Raw genomic sequence first — 14711 nt, forward strand, 5'->3', positions numbered from 1 at the left:
TGTGTTTTTCTATGCTCTCTGTAGTCATAATTTTTTATGTACTTTTATTTTACTCTACATTTTGTTCATTTCCAATTTTTCTGTTATATTAAACAATATCAAGAAGAAAATTTTTGTAGACATAATTTTGGTATTTAAAATTTTTTACCCCATGGCTGAATTCCTAGAAATGGAAATTGGGCAAAAGAAATGAACATTTCTAGTGACTTTTGATTTTTATTATCAAAGTGCTTCTCAAAGGGTTGTGCAGGCAGCATACATACTGGTTTGTATGTACCAATTCTCTGCATGCTTATCAGAAATTTAAAAAATCATTTTTTAAAAAAAGATTTTGTCTATTTATTTGAGAAGGAGAAAGAGCACATGCATGAACAGGGGAGGACCAGAAGGAGAGGGAGAGGGAGAAGCAGACTCTTTGCTAAGCACAGACCCAATGCAGGTCTTTATCTCAAGACCCTGAGATCATGACATGAGCCAAAGTTGGACAATTAACTGGCTGAGGCGCCCCAGGAAATGTGATTTTTTAGAAATTACTAATTTAATACAGAAAAAATGATTTTTCATTTTTATTCTCATTTAAAGTCTTATTACTTAATTTTTTCTCTATGTTTACTTTCTAGTTACATTTGACAGGACAGACATTTATATGCTCCTTTTGCAAATGAGAAAACAGGTTCAGAGAATTTAAGTGTCTTGCCTGTGGTGGCACAGCTGGGGAGTGGGATCCTGACTCTCCCTCCAGACTTGTGCAAGTTAAGGATTAGCCCCCACTCTGCCACCATCTCACTTTGGGGAGTCTCATTTCCTTGAGCCTCATTCTTTCCATCTGCATAATGAAGTACTCAGACTGGAATCAGTAGTTTTAATTTTAAAGTATAATTAAGTTGAAGAAAATTTTCTTCCAGTGAATCTTGTGCTAAAACTCAACCTAGAGGGGCTCTTGGATGGCTCAGTTGCTTAAAACATCTGCCTTTGGCTCAGGTCATGATCTCAAGGTCCTGGGATTGGGCCCCACATCAGGTTCCCTGCTCAGCAGGGAGTCTGCTTCTCTCTCTGCCCCTCTGTCCTACTCATGCTGTCTCCCTCTCAAATAAATAAAATATTTACTTATTTAAAATATTTTATTTATTTATTTGAGAGAGAGATAGACAAAGAGAAAACAAGCAGGGGGAGGGAGAGAGGGAGAAGGAGAAGCAGACTCCTGCTCAGCAGGGAGCCCAATGTGGGACTTGATCCCAGTACTCTGGGATCATGACCTGGGCTGAAGACAGGTGTTTAACCAACTGAGCCATCCAGGCACCCTAAATAATTTATTATTTATTTATTTATTTATTAGATTTTATTTATTTATTTGAGACAGAGAGCACGAGGGCACAAGATTGGGAGCAAAGGGAGAAGCAGGGTCCCCATTGAGCAGGGACCCCAGTTCAGGACTCTATCCCAGGACCCCAGGATCATGACCTGAGCAGAAGGCAATCACTTTACCAACTGACCCACCCAGGTGCTCCTGAAATCTTAAAAAAAAAAAAAAAAAAAAAGAAAGTTAAATAAAACCTTTAACCTAGAAACTGCTAAGGCAAAGCTATTCTGAGTTGACCTGGTGAGAGGGTTGTATGTCAAGGTAACTCCTTCTCCCTCAGAATCTCAACAGGTCATTCTATTTTGCTTTCTGAGAAACACAGATGTCATCTAGTACAGTGGTTTTCCTTTTTTTCTTTCTTATTTTCAGTTTTATTGAGGTATAATTGAAATCTAGCACTGTAAATATTAAGGCGTAAAGCATAAGAATGTGATTTACATACATTGTGAAATGATCTAGTTCTTTTCAAGCACTGCTCCTTTTATCCCACACAGCTTTGTTTTTCTGTAAACTAAAATGATATATTTAAAATTCATTTTCATCTCCCTTAGCTAGCTTGCCTATAATTGACTGATGGCTGGAAATCCCAGTTTTTGATGATAAAGGGTTCATGACATACTGAAAAGAAAAGTGGATTTAGAGCAAAGACACTATTACCTATGCCCTCTTCCTGTTATATATAGCCTTTCTGTTAGTTTCTCCATCTAAAATGGAAAGAATTATCTCTGATTCTCCAACTTTGTAGAGTTGTTTGGCGGTGGGGTATCACTAGATGTTAAAACTGTGTGTGTGTGTTCCTCTTTTCTCTTTCCAGAAACAGTAGGTCAACTTCCCTGTCTCTTTTGAAGCTGGGCATAGCCATGTGCCTTACTAACCAATGATATGTCTGTGGAAGTGATACGTATCATTTCTAAGTGGAAATTTTAAGAGTCAGTGCACAATTCATTACATTCTTTCTCCCTTGCTGCAGTGACTGTGGAAGCACATTTAAAAATCACCTCCTGGTCAGCCTGGGTTTAACAGTGAAGATTATGAGCAGAGACCTTGGCAAAACCAAACTGTCCTGGAGCTTAATAAAATCAATCAATAAATAAAGGTTTGTTGTGTTAAGGCCTGAGATATTAAGTTTGTTATTACAGCAAGACCTAGACCATCCTAACTAGTACAGTGTTGTCTAGTGACAACAAACATCATCCACATTATCCATGAAACTTCTTCCTCATTTCTAGAGTTGCTGAAGCCCATACCCCTGGAAACCTAGTAAGAATAATTCCCTGAAGACTAGTTTTGAACTGTAGAGTTCAAAGCACATTTAGCAATCACCCAAAATTTGTAAAACCTTTTCAATTGCAAGTTGAAGCCAAGAAGGATAGTGAAACAAAACATTGGCCAGATCCTGATGTTCCTCTCCCTCCCCAGATATGGGATCTTTAGGAACTTAAAGAATGAATGACTGTGTTTTGATTTGTTTTGTTTCTTCTACAGAAATTCAAGATCTCTAAACTAATCTCTTACTAATCCTCTTATTCTCCCAGTGAATTCAAGAAATCAGTGAGTGAAGCACTGCACAGCACATGGTTGTGAGAGCGATATGTTAGAAAAGAAGCTGCTTGTGAAGATTTCACCTATGCTTTATCTCAATTCAGTTGCCATAATAGAAAAATGGTGCTCTGAGTGGTGTTACTGATAAGGAATAAATTCATCTTGACCTTGTAAATCTTGAAGGTGATGCTTTGTAGAAATTACAGAGGTGAGAATTACCTGGTACACATAACCCTAAAGCGTGGCTGGCTCTTTAGCCAACACCAAGGGATCTTGCATAACTCACTTAGCCTTCTGGACCTCAGGTCCTTCACCTGTAAAATAAAGGCTCTAAACCCCTGATGTACTGCCCAAGGATGAAATGAGACAATACATAGAAGATAGCTTCACAAAATAAAGGGTGATTTTGTAATGTTTTGTTACTAACTGAAATTTATATTCTATTTATTTGGAAGTTTTGTTACTCAGACTCTAAGTTTCAGGTGACAGGAAGCTCTTTCAAAATGTCTTAAATTACTATAAAAATTTAAGAGAAAGCATGAGAAGGAATTTGATTGCAAAGGTAATTGAAAACTCGAGGGCTCTGACCTGATTGGTTGTTTCCCTCTCCTGTGCTTCCTTCAAGGGAAGCTTCTCCGCACATGGTGACCTCTGCAATCTCCAATTACAGTAAAGGGAGTGCTTCTTGGGAGCACTGCACTTCGTTGCATTTGCCCCTGCACTTAGTTGCATTTGGTGTGACTTGGCTTTGTTTGGATCACATGTTCATCTCTGGATGTGAGAGGGGAGGAGAGTCCATTCACATGGGGAGAGGTGTTCCCCAAAAAGAAAACTGAAGTGCTGTAACAAGGCTGGATCACCCAAACCAGTGGATGTCCACTGCAGGAAGTGAAAATATCCTTTACCTTCCCTCTTGGGTTCAGAACTCTGAGACGGACTGCTACCCCAGCAGCCTCAGTGTTGGGGCATGATGTAAGCTCTTATTGACAATTTAGCTCTTAGCCCTCTTTGAAGGGAGGAAGCAAGTTTATTAGAGGTGGAAAGGAAGGCTTAACAGAGAGAGTGGAAAGATGGTTAAGAAAGAGTGACATTTACCATGGGTGCATCTTCACTATGTGCCAGGCACTGCTAAGCACTATACATCTTCCCATGCATTCTCTTATTTTCTCTACTCTGCACCTGTAGGGAGTCAATACTAATGACACCCTCAATTTGCAAATGAGGGTCTGGACTCAGAAACATTAAGGACACCCAGATAGTAATGACAGAGCCAAAACCAGTGACCTGAACATTATCTACTGCTGCATGCTCAGCTTCTGCAACAACTTTGGTTCAAGGTTTATGACAACAATAATGATCCTGGCTCTTGGCTGAGGATGTGACAGGCTTGATGGTTATTTTATTTTATTAATTTTTATTTAAATTTGACTTAGTTAACATGTAGTGCAATATTGGTTTCAGGAGTCGAGTTCAGTGATTTATCACTTACATACAACACCTGGTGCTCATCATAACATCATAACAAGTGCTCTCCTTGATCCCCATCACCCATCTAGCCCATCCCCCACCCATCTCCCTCCTACTCCCCTCAGTTTGTTCTCTATCATTAAGAGTCTCCTATGGTTTATTTCCCTCCCTCCCATATGCTCATCTGTTTTGTTTCCTTTCCCCCCATTAATAGAATTTTATTGGAACACAGCTATACACATTCATTTGCATGTCAACTATGGCTGCTTTCATGCTACAGTGGCAGAGGTGAGTCATTGCAGCAGAGACTGTGTGACCAGTAAAACCTACCATGTTTACAAAAAAGTTTGCTGGTTGTTGCTATAAAAATCATACTTTGAATTGGATAACATACTCTAACATGTCTATTCTTCAATGATAGCTCTCACCTAAGTTAGGACTGTTAATGGGACTTGGTCAGAGTCTCTTTTCCTTATTGTTATAATGCTGGACATCTTTATCAGTAAAGGATGGATTCTAGCATATCTTCTTTTAATCCAACTCCAGAAATTCCTTGAGGTATTAAGAATATGAATGGCATCCTCCTTTATTTTGGCTTCAATGTACATTTTTGCCCATTTTAAATTCCTTCCCCTATTTTAATAGCAGTTCGGAAGATCTAGAACTTTACTCAAATTACCTTCTTAGTCCAACTCATGGCTATTTATGTTGCCATTTATTTTTTAAAATTTTTTAAATTTAAATTTTAGTTAGTTAACATACAGTGCACTATTGGCTTCTGGAGTAGAATTCAGTGATTCTTCGCTTATATCCAATAGCCAGTGTTCATCACAATAAGTGCCCTCTTTAATACCCATCATCCTTCTAACCCATTACCCACCTACCTCCCTCCATCAACTCTGTTTGTTTTCCATTGTTGAATCTCTTATGGTTTGTTTCCCTTTCTATTTTTCCTCTTCCCATATGTTCATGTTTGTTTCTTAAATTGAACATGAGTGAAATCATATGGTATTTGTCTTTCTCTGACTGAATTATTTTGCTTAACGCAATGCACTCTTAGTTCCATCCACATCATTGCAAATGACAAGTTTTCATTCTTTCTAACTATATATATAGTTAGCCATATATATATATTAATACACACACACACACACACATATATATATCTACCACTTGTTCTTTTCCTATTTATTAGTTAATGGACATTTGGAATCTCTCCATTGTTTGGCTATTGTTGATAATGTTGCTATAAACATTGGGGTGTCTGTGTCCCTTCAAATCTGTATTTTGTATCTTTTGTGTAAATAACTAGTAGTATAGTTGCTGGATCATAGGATAATTTTATTTTTAACTTTCTGAGGGACCTCTGTACTGTTCTCCAGAGTGGCTGTACCAGTTTGCATCCCATCAGCAGTTTAAAAGGGATCCCCTTACTAACATCTGTTATTTCTTTGTTGTTAATTTGAGGCACTCTGACAGCTCTGAGGTGGTATCTCATCGTGGTTTTGATTTGTTGAGCATCTTTTCATGTGTCTGTTACCATCTGGTTGTCTTCTTTGGAAAAGTGTCTATTCATGTCGTCTGCCCATTTCTTAACTGGATCATTTCTTTTGTAGGTGTTGATTTTGATAAGTTCTTTATAGATTTTGGATACTAATCATTTATCAGATATGTTATTTGCAAATATCTTTTCCATTCCATAGGCTGCCTTTTAGTTTTGTTGATTGGTTCCTATATTGTGCAAAAGCTTTTTTTCTTCCTGAAGTCAGAATTTGTATTTTAAAATACAATTTTTTTCTCTCTTTTTAAAAATTAACATATAATGTATTATTTGTTTCAGGAGTACAGGTCTGTGATTCCTCAGTCTTACACAATTGACAGCACTCATCATAGCACATACCCTTCCCAATGTCCATCACCCCACCACCCCATCCCTATCACCTCCCTCGCCTCCAGCAACCCAGTTGGTTTCCTGAGATTAAGAGTGTCTTATGGTTTGTCTCCCTCTCTGGTTTCATCTTGTTTCATTTTTCCCTCCCTTCCCCTATGATCCTCTGTCTTGTTTCTCAAATTCCTCATATCTGTGGGATCATATGATAATTTTTTCTCTAATTGACTTATTTCATTTATCATAATAGCCTCTAGTTCCATCCACATGATTGCAAATGGCAAGATTTCATTTTTTTGACGGCTGCATTATACACACACACACACACACACACAGACACTCACATATATATACATACATACACACTACATCTTCTTCATCCATTCATCTGTTAATGGAATTCTAGGCTCTTTCCATAGTTTGGATATTGTGGACATTACTGCTATAAACATTTGAGTGCACATGCCCTTCAGATCAAAACATTTATTTTTTTAGGGTAAATACCAAGAAGTGCAATTCCTGGGTCATAGGGTAGCTCTATTTTCAATTTTTTGAGGAACCTCCATACTGTTTTCCAGAGTGGCTGCAGCAGCTTTGCATTCCCACCAACAGTGTAAGAGGGCTCACCTTTCTCCACATCCTCACCAACACCTGTTATTTCCTGGCTGGTTAATTTTAGCCATTCTGACTGGTGTGAAGTGTTATAGTGTTATATCACTGTGGTTTTGATTTGTATTTCCCTGATGTTGAGTGATATTGAACATTTTTTCATGTGTCTGTTAGCCGTTTGGATATTTTCTTTGCAGAAATGTCTGTTCATGTCTTCTGTCTACTTCTTGATTATTTGTTCCTCAGGAATTGAGTTTGATAAGTTCTTTATAGATTTTGGATACTAGCCTTTTATTTGATATGCCATTTGCAAATATCTTCTCCCATTCTGTCAGTTGTCTTTTGGTTTTGTTGACTGTTTCCGTTGCTATGCAAAAGCTTTTGATCTTGATGAAGGTCCATTAGTTCCTTTTTGCCCTTGCTTCCCTTGCCTTTGGCAATGTATCTAGGAAGAAATTGCTGTGGCTGAAGTCAAAGAGGTTAATGCCTTTGTTCTTCTCAAGGGTGCAAATGCTTTTTACCTTGATGAAGTCCCCATAGTTCGTTTTTGCTTTTCTTTCCCTTGTTTCCAGTGATGTGTTTGTAAAAAGTTGCTATGACAGGTCATAGCATGACCTTCATTGCTATGAAGGTCAAAGAGGTTGCTGCCTTTGTTCTCCTCTAGGATTTTGATAGACTTCTGGTTCACATTTAGGTCTTTCATCAATTTTGAGGTAATTTTTCTGTGTGGTATAAGAAAGTGGTCCAGTTTCAATCTTCTGCATGTGGCTGTCAGTTTTCCCACCACCATTTGTTGAGGAGACTTTTCCCAGTGAATATTCTTTCCTGCTTTGTGGAAGAGTACTTGACCATATAGTTGTGAGTCCATTTGTAGGTTTTCTCCTGTTTTCCAATAATCTGTATGTCTGTTTATGTGACAGCACAATACTATCTTAACAACTACAGCTTCATAATATAGCGTCAAATCTGGAATTGAGATACCTCCAGGTTTGTTTTTCCTTTTTCAGGATTGTTTTCAGCTATTTAGGGCCTTTTCTGGTTCCATACAAATTTTAGGATGGTTTGTTCTAGATCTGTGAAAAATGCTGGTGTTCTTATGATAGGGATTGCATTAAATGTGTAGATTGCTTTGGGTAGTATAGATATTTTAACAATATTTGTTCTTCTAATCCATGAACATGAAATGTCTATTAATTTCCTTATGTCCTCTTCAGATTCTTTCATAGTTTTTAGAGTACAGATTTTTCACCTCTTTCATTAGTTCTATTCCTAGGTATCTATCTTATGGTTTTTGATGCAATTACAGATAGGACCAATTCCTTGATTTCTTTTTCTGCTGCATTATTAGTGTATAGAAATGCAACAGATTTCTGCACATTGATTTTATATCCTGTGACTGCTGAATTCTCTTATTCTAGCAATTTTCTGGTGGAGCTGTGTGAGTTTTCTACATAGAGTATCTTGTGAAATAGTGAAAATTTGTCTTCTTTCTTGCTGACTTGGATGCCTTTTATTTTTTCTTTGTTTGGTTGCTGAGGTTAAGACTTCCAGTATTGTTAAATAGTGATGGTGAGAGTGGATGTCCCTGTCTTGTTCCTGACCATTGGGGAAAGGTTCTCAGTGTCCCCCCACTGAAGAGGATATTTGCATATGATGTCGAGGTATTTTCCATCTATCCCTACTTTGTTGAGGCCTTTTTTTTTTTAAATCAAGAATGGATGATATATTTTGTCAGATGCTTTTTCTTTTTTTTCTTTTTCTGAATTTATTGATATCACATGGAGTTTCTCCTGTAATTTCTTTTTTTTTTTTAATTTATATTTGGTTAACCACCATATAGTACCTCATTAGTTTCAAATGCTTTTTCTGTGTCTAGTGAGAGGATTGTATGTTTCTTATCCTTTCTTTTATTAATGTGGTGTATCCCACTGATTGATTTGCAAATAGTGAAACACCCCTGCAGCCCACGAATAAATTCCACTTGATCCTGATGAGGAACTCTTGTAATGTATTGTTGGATTTGATTTGCTAGTGTCTTGTTGGGAAGTTTTACATCCATGTTGATCAAGGATATTAGCCTGTAATTCTTCTTTTTAGGGGGTTTTTGTCTCATTTTTGAATCAAAGTAGTGGTGCTGGCCACATAGAATGAGTTTGGAAGTTCTCCTTCCATTTCTATTTTTTTGTAAGAGTTGGAGAAGAATAAGTATTAACTCTTCTTTAAATGTCTGAGGGCACATATTGCATGAATCACTGGGTGTGGTATATAAACAATGAATCTTGGAACACTGAAAAAATAAAATTAAATGAAAAAAAAGAAGCAGGCTTACATATCTTTCCCCATGTAAAATAATAATAATAATAATAATAGTAATAATAATAATAATAATAATAATAATAAATGCCTGGTAGAATTCCTCTGAGAAGCCATCTGGTCCAGGACTTCTGTTCACTTGGAGATTTTTGATTACTGATTCAATTTCTTTGTTGGTTGTGGAACTGTTCACATTTTCTATTTCTTCATGTTTCAGTTTTGGTAGTTTGTAGGTCTCTAGGAATTTGTTCATTTCTTCCAGACTTCCCAGTTCATTGACATATAATTTTTCATAATATTCTCTATAACTGTTTGTATTTCTGTGGTGTTGGTTGTGATCTCTCCTCTTTCATTCATGATTTTATGTATTTGGGTTCTTTCTCTTCTTTTTGATAAGTCTGGCTAGGGCTTTAGCAATTTTAGTGATTCTTCCAATTTTGTCTATCTGTTCTACTGTGCTCTTTTGTTTATTTGTTTCTATATCATTTATTTCTGCTCTGTGCTTTATTATTTCCTTTCTTCTGGTGGCTTTCAGCTTATTTGCTGTTCCTTCTCTAGCTCCTTTAAGTGTAAGGTTAGGTTGTGTGTTTGAGACTTTTCTTGCTTCTTGAGGTACCCCTGTACTCAGTATACTTCCTTCTTAGGACTGCCTTTGCTGCATCCCATATGTTTTGGACTGTCGTGTTTTCATTTTCATTTGCTTCCATGTATTTTCTGGTTTTTTTCTTTAATTTCTTGGTTAACCCATTCATTCCTTAGTAGGATGTTCTTTAGCCTCCATGTATTCATGGTCTTTCCAATTTTTTCTTTTGGTTCACTTCAAGATGCATAGCATTGTGGTCTGAAAATATGCATGGAATGAACTTGATCTTTCTGTACTTGTTGAGGGCTGATTTATGACCCAGTATGTGATCTGTTCTGGAGGCAGTGTCATGTGCACTCGAAAAGAATGTGTATCCTGCTGTTTTAGGAGGAAATGTTCTGAATACATCTGTTAAGTCCAACCCATCCAGTGTGTCATTCAAAGCCATTGTTTCCTTGTTGATTTTCTGCTTAGATGATCTGTCCACTGTTTTAAGTGCTGTTAAGGTCCCCTACTATTGTAGTTTCTTTATGTTTGTTATTAATTGAATTATATATTCAGGCACTACCAAGTTGGAGGCATAAATATTTACAATTATAAAGTCTTCTTGATGAATAAGCCCCTTAATTATGACATAATGCCCTTCTTCATTTCTTTTTTACAATTTGTGGGTTAAAATCTAGTTTGTCTGATATAAACATGGCTACTCCAGCTTTCTTGTCACATTCATTCACATGATAGATAGTTCTCTATCCCCTCACTTTCAATCTGCAAGTTTCTTTATGTCTGAAATGAGTCTCTTGTAAGCAGCACATAGAAGGTTCTTGTTTTTTTTTGTTTGTTTTTCTTGTCTTTAATCCATTCTGCCATTCTGGTGCCCTGTGTCTTTTGATTGGAGCACTTAGTCCATTTAACATTCAGATTAGTTATTGGTAGATATGAATTTAGTGCCATTGTGTTGCCTGTAATGTTGGTGTTTCTGGTGATGTTCTCTGATCACTTCCTAGTCTTTGTTGTTTTTGGTCTTTTTTCCCCTACCCAGAATCCCCTTCCATATTTCTTGCAGGACTGGCTTAGTGGTCATGAATTTCTTTAGTTTTTGTTTGTCTGGGAAACTCTGTCCTTCCATTCAGAATAACAACCTTGCTGGAAAAAGTATTCTTGGCTGCATATTTTTCCCATTCAGCATGTTGAATACATCTTGCTCCTCTCTTCTGGTCTGCCATGTTTCTCTGGACAGATCTGTTGTTCACAGCTTGTCCAACCTTAGTAGTCTTCTCTTGCAGGTTAAGGACATTTTCCCCCTTGCTGCTTTCAGGATTCTTTCCTTGTCTGTGTATTTTGTGAATTTGGTTATAGTATGTCTTGGTGATGGCTGGCTTTTGTTGAATTTAATGGGAGTTCTCTGTGTTTTTTGGGTTTCAATGTGTGTTTCCTTCCCCAGATTAGGAAAGTTTTCAGCTATAATTTGCTCAATTAAACCTGCTCCTTTCCCTTTCTTTTTTTCTCTGGCACCAATAGGATAGAAATAGTTTTACACTTTAAGGAGTCATTTATTTCCCTAAGCACACATTTGTGATCTGATACCTTTTTACCTTTTTTTTTTTTTTTGCAGCTTCATTATATTTTCCATAATTTCATCTTCTCCTTCACTTATTTACTCTTCTGCTTTGTCCATCCTTGTTGTCATTGCATCCATTCAATTTTGCATCTCAACTGTAGCACTTTTAATTTGGCCTGACTAGTTTTGTGTTCTTTTATCTCTACAGTAAGGGATTCTCTTGTGTCTTCTATGTTGTTTTTCAAGTTCAGCTATTATCCTTATAATTGTTTTAAATTCTGGTCCAGACATGTTACTTATATCTATATTGATTAAATCCCTGGGCATGACTTCTTCCTGTTCTTAGTTTTGGGGTGAATTCATGTCATTTTGGAGGTTAAGAAGTAAACATTAAAAAGTAAATCATAAAAAGTAAATTAAAAAATGAAAAATAAAAAAAGAAGTAAGGTAGATCCTATGTGTGTTTTGGTCCACTTGTTAAGAGAAGCTTGATCCAAAAAATAAATAACAAAAATAAATAAGATGAAAAATTTTTAAAATTAAAAAAATAATAAAATAAGAAATTACTTTTCTGTATTTCCTCTCTGTCCCTCCTCCCAACAAAGGGAGGTAGTTTTTTTTGTTTTTTTTTTTTGTTTTTTTCCCCAGTGCTGCTGAAACTTTGCAGCTTTCTATGGTCAGTAGATTTGGTATGAGTGAGGGGTTTGTGTTCATATTCTGCAGATTGGGCCTGCTTTTCTGATTCTCAGGTGGGCTTGCCCTAGTGGAGATGCACCTGCAGAGTGTGTGTGTGGGGGTGGGGCTTGGTGTAACAAACTCTGGTCTCCACTTGGTGCTGTTGTCACTCTCACTGAGTTAGGTCAGCACTGGTGAGTGAAGGGTGAAAATGGCTTTGCCCCACTCTCTTGTCTCTGGAGTGGGGAGCTCATGCCTCCACTCCTCAGTAATACCTCACAGATGAGTAAATAATCACCCATCCTGTGTTCTAGGGTTCTGTTAAATACCCAGTTCATCCAGTCTGTGAAAAAACTGTCTGCCTGCCAGGTGGATAGCAGTCCTGTGTTTTATCTCAGGTGTGTCTGTTTTTCAAAGCCTCAAACTTCAGAGACTTCTGTGTTGTGTTGTGGACCCACACTGATCCTCTGAGGGTAGGGCCTCACTGAGCTGTGGCTCATGTCAGCCTTTCCCAGAAAATGATTACATGACCATGCAGTGGCCTGGAGTTTACGGTTTATGCAGCACAATGCCAGTGCCAACATTTGCTGCTCTCAGCCAGTGTCTTTGTTCCTATCCTGGGGGCAGGTCAATGGCACCTGCCAGGATTTTTGCCCCTGGAGAGCCCATGTCACCTCTACCAAGCTCACTCCAAGCAAGGGAACTCTTTCAAATTTCCATGTGACTCACAATCCTCAGACCATTCTTCTTGCTCTTGAGTCTCTGCCCTCCTTCCCCACTGGAACCCACTCAGCTTGCCAGGTGCAACCTTCAAAACTTCAGAATCAGTGCTCTGCTGGTATTTCAATCCTCTCTTTTTCCCCAGTCAATGGTTTTGAGGGAGAGTTTTCCTGTGCAATCTGCTGCACGTGTTTTCACTTTTATTCCCTCTCTTTTTATCTCACTCCTCTCTTTGGAGGTCCTGGGTTCTTGTCTTCTGAATGCCCATGGTTCTTTTCCAGATCTCTCCACAGTTCCCAACTTCCATGAGGTGGTCATTTTTTCTGCTTATAGACATGCAGCTTTATTCTTTCAGTCCTCAGATTGATTTATTGGGTGTTAAGCATGATTTGATATTTATTTAGCTGTGTTCGAGGAAGGAGAGACAAGCTTAGGGTCACCCTACTCCTCCACCATCTTAACCCTCCTCCAACATTTATTTTAACTTAAAAATTTTTGGTGATTGAATGTTATTTATATTAAAATACTGTTTTTTTTACATTTAAAAGTGAATTTTAAAAAGTGAATTTAACTTTTAACATTTAAAAATTATAATTTGTTATAATTATTTCAGTATAAAAAGCTTTCTAAGAAAATTGAGAATTTCTGTTTAAATAATACTGTAGTTTTAAAAAATATGTATCTATCTATCTATCTATCTATATATCTGAAATTAAGATGTCTTGGGAAATCAATACAATAATTTCCACTGGCCTAGAAAACCCAGTAACCTAATATCATCCCAAGCTAGATGTGCTTTATTCTTGAAAATTCATGATGTACATTTGTGTTTAATACTTAGCTTCTGAAATACCAGTAGTCATAAATTGTTCAATTTTATTAAACTACTATTTTTTTAATTCATCTGATCATACATGAAACTGAAATCTCAATTACAAATGGTTTAAGCACCTGGCATGCTGGTCATTTTTGCTTCAGTCAGTGTAACAACTGAAGTAAAGTTTGTTGAAATGTGCCATGAAGCTTTGAGTGAGGCTCTTCCTGGGGACAATGTGGGCTTCAATGTCAAGAACGTATCTGTTAAAGATGTTCGTTGTGGCAATGTGGCTGGTGACAGGAAAAATGACCCACCAATGGAAGCAGTTGGCTTCATGCCTCAGGTGATTATCCTGAACCATCCAGGCCAAATCAGTGCTGGATATGCACCTGTGCTGGATTGTCACACAGCTTATATTGCTTGCAAGTTTGCTGAGCTGAGGAGAAGATAGATTGTAGTTCTGGAAAAAAGCTGGAAGATGGTCCTAAGTTCTTGAAATCTGATGATATTGCCATCGTTGATATGGTTCCTGGCAAGCCTACATGTGTTGATAGCTTCTCTGACTATTCTCCTCTGGGCCATTTTGCTATTCATGACGTGAGAGAGAGAGTTGCTGTGGGTGTCATCAAAGCAGTGGACAAGAAGGCAGTTGGAGCTGGCAAGGTCACCATGTCTGCCCAGAGAGCTAAGAAGGCTAAATGAATATTATCCCCAATACCTGCCACCCCAGTCTTAATGAGTGGTGGAAGAACGGTCTCAGAACTGTTTGTGTCAATTAGCCATTTAAGTTTAATAGTAAAAGACTAGTTAGTGATAACAATGCACTGTAAAACCTTCAGAAGGAAAGGAGAATGTTTTGTGGAACATTTTGTGTGTGTGTGTGTGTGTGTGTGTGTGTGTGTGTGTGTGTATGGCAGTTTTAAGTTATTAGTTTTTAAAATCAGCACTTTTTAATGGAAACAACTTGACCAAAAATCTGTCACAGAATTTTGAGATCCATTAAAACAGAAGTTTTATGAGAAAAAAAAATTGTTTAAGCAATACAGGACTTGTTATGTTAATGATAAAATAAAAAAATAGGGCAGTTATAGAATAATTCAGTGGCTCAACAATGGTTTCAAGAATACAGGCTTTTTTTTTTTTTTTAAACCTTTGTTATGTCATCCAGAGAATATT

The 14711-nt window shown here is 37.3% G+C and overlaps 1 pseudogene; it reads left to right on the forward strand.

Moving 5' to 3' along the window:
- Positions 1-14336, forward strand: part of LOC125088537 (elongation factor 1-alpha 1-like) — a 29149-nt pseudogene extending 14813 nt beyond the window's left edge.
- Positions 14337-14711: the final 375 nt, after the last annotated feature.

The sequence above is a fragment of the Lutra lutra genome, chromosome 17 (genome assembly GCF_902655055.1).
Source record: "Lutra lutra chromosome 17, mLutLut1.2, whole genome shotgun sequence".
Classification (NCBI taxonomy): Eukaryota; Metazoa; Chordata; class Mammalia; order Carnivora; family Mustelidae; genus Lutra; species Lutra lutra.